General features: G+C 38.2%; 1 pseudogene; it reads right to left on the bottom strand.

The window, feature by feature from the left end:
* Positions 1-392: 392 nt before the first annotated feature.
* LOC148278811 (phenoloxidase 2 pseudogene) lies at positions 393-2,332 on the bottom strand (annotated as a pseudogene).
* Positions 2,333-2,917: the final 585 nt, after the last annotated feature.

Below are 2,917 nucleotides of genomic sequence, written 5' to 3'. Positions count from 1 at the left end.
TAAATGTGTATAATATAAATACAATAAAAGTAAAACAAACCTGTCATAAAAAAATGTGTTCCACCGAAAATTCTTTAGATTAAGAAGGTAACAGATAGTTATATGTATTTTAAATTATTAAATAAACGCTGCGCTGCAGCACTGAAACTGAGATGCCCGATCTTAGGCCAGTCCAGGGACTGTGAAGTATTGTAGTCTTAAACAGTATATAAAACGAATATTTTAGATTGACCCTGCCAGGAATCGAACCCGCAACTTAAATTTTGATAGACATATAATTCAACTACAATATAACGAGACGGGCTGTCTCTTTTTGATTTCATTTTTTAGAAGTTTTACTATTTTTGCAATCCATCAAAATGAAAATAAAAATTTAAACGAACATAATTATTATAAAGCAGAAGTTATTTATTAAGAATTATAATTAGTACATTATTCAAATCCAATCATGTATATAAAACGAGGCAAAAATCAATATTCATATTATCCAGAATTAGGGAGCAGTTGTAGAAGGTGCAGCGGGAACAACAGTTGGAACAGGATCAGCAGCCCTAATAACCACGCGATCCTCGAACTTGATGGTGATCTCTTGGGTCTTCATGTTCGGAGTAAGGAACTTTGCGAGAGTATCAACTCCATCTCTTCCAACGCGGTCGAATGGATAGCCCATAGACTTTTTATCGGGATACTTCTTATCCTGAATACCGCAGTAACTGTCAGCGTCATTACATATTCCAGTAACGTCCTGCACAATTTTGTCATTTTCGTAGTTCGAAACCATAAAGAACAGGTCGAACTTCATCCCAGCAGCGGTTCCCTTAGGTATCAACATGTGTTGGGGCCAACCGCAGCCGCAGAAGTTAAATCCGTAAACTGCCGGGTCGTCGTCGGCTGGACGGTTTGCATCTACACTGCGGAAAGTCCTCTCGAATGGAATTGTTACAGAAGAATCATTTGAGCTTTTCCTAATGGTATTGTTTCCTGGTACAAGTGTCACTCTAAACTTGTCGATTTCGATCATGAATTTTCTTTGTTCGTTAAAAGGCATAGTTACTCCACCCTCCTTAAATTTAGGAGCGATAAAAACTCTCGCGTATCCAACCAATTGGGTTGTCGAAGCATTTCTAACCACGGCAACAATATTAAATGCCTCGTGTTGCAGGTGAGTAAATCGAACTAACACAGCACTGCGAGGAGTAAAGTCCAACCCACGAGAAAGATCAACGTCACTTTGTTGCAAGTGAGTAATAAGAGTATTAGCAGCCTTGTTAGGTATTGTGACTTGTACACTTGTTACACTGACATTAGTAAACTCCAATTGCGGCACAGTATATTTTGGCTGTTTGTCTTTGTGAGACACAAATATATCATTGATGTAATTATGCCAACGATAGAAAATTGGATCTCTCATAGCGGTTGATGTATCCGACATCACTCCAAATGGTTCTAAGTATCTACCATCAGGATCATGGCAACTTGCAATCACCATGTGTCCCAAATTGTGAAGAGTTCCATAAAGAGTTTGGTTCGGTGATAACATTGACGCCTCCACTATATCACCGAGAATATCAATACCAGTTGTTTCGATCAACGGTATTGCAGTTCCAGCTGCATTTACAACAGAGCCCTTTACAATAGCATCTTTTATATTCTTTGCCCACGTCTCTAGGCTTGAAATTGTAACAACAAGTTCACGGTTAACATCACTCGGAGCTGTATTCATTTGTCTACCCGGCCAATTCTGACTAGATACCAAAACATTCAATTTAGGAAAGTATCCTTCCTTAATAGCCACTCTCAAGTTATCAAAACTGACGACACGGGGAAGATCGTTAGCAAAACGTTCGGCATTGTATCTTGCGATTATTTGTTGGTGCATGTAATAGAACAGTTCTCCTCGTCTATCTTTGGCAACAAGGGTACGATTTTCCGCACCTCCCGGATACACCAAATGCCAATGCCAATGATGAAGATTTATACCAATGTCTTCTCGGAAGTAAGCGACTTTCTGTTCAGGTTCTTTGGAATTAGCAGTATATTCTCTGGGAAGAACAATCGGTTCACGAACAGGAACAGGAATAACTGCTGCCTCCGCACGCGCAGCACCAAATATTGAATTATCAACAAATTTTCCAGGGAAGACTTGAAGAAAATTAGGAATTGTCACATCTCGGGTATCCTTTCTATGGAGAATGGCAACAGATAGCGCATAGTTGAACAAGTAAGGATTGACTCTGTCGTGACAGTAGGCTGCCACACATATCAAATCAGAAACATCTTTTTGGTCCATAAATATTTTGATTAGTTTCTCGGCCATTTCAATATGCTTAGCATTAAACAAACTGAATGGAGCCTTCAAACCCAACTTTTGGGGAATAGAAATATCAGGAAGACTGATGTTCTTAATCGGAATTTTTTCTCTGTTTTTATTGTCGAATCTCTTCGCAATGTCTTCGCGAATCCCTCGGATCCGATCCTCCAAGTACAAATCAGGAACGTCGAATATCGCCCTTGCATCATCACCTCTCGGTGTGATCATTGGCTCTGTCGGCCGTTCAAACATTAGTTGTAATATCCCTTTGTTAGAGTAAGAGCATTCCGTATCGGAATCCATTTCTTTTAGATTAGTAATTAATTATTAAAAATGATACAAGAACACCGATTTGATACTACTTATTCAGAAAAAATATTTGACTTTTATACTTATTTCGCTAGTGATAATAGTTGTCGTGCTTTGTGCAAATTCACTCGGATCTATTATCTATCATTTTGTGGTTATAGACACGAAGTATTTTTTTGTAAATTTGCTTAATTTCAACTACAATTCACCAAAAAATAAAGGAATTGTGGCCTTATTTGAAAACCGCAATAGTTGATATTTAGGCTATAGATGATCAGAAACTTATTGCATGTTTAG

This window comes from Micrasema longulum, unplaced genomic scaffold (assembly GCF_059751315.1).
Source record: "Micrasema longulum isolate JH-2025_06_02 unplaced genomic scaffold, ASM5975131v1 h1tg000824l, whole genome shotgun sequence".
NCBI lineage: Eukaryota > Metazoa > Arthropoda > Insecta > Trichoptera > Brachycentridae > Micrasema > Micrasema longulum.
This window is presented reverse-complemented; position numbering and strand designations above follow the sequence as displayed.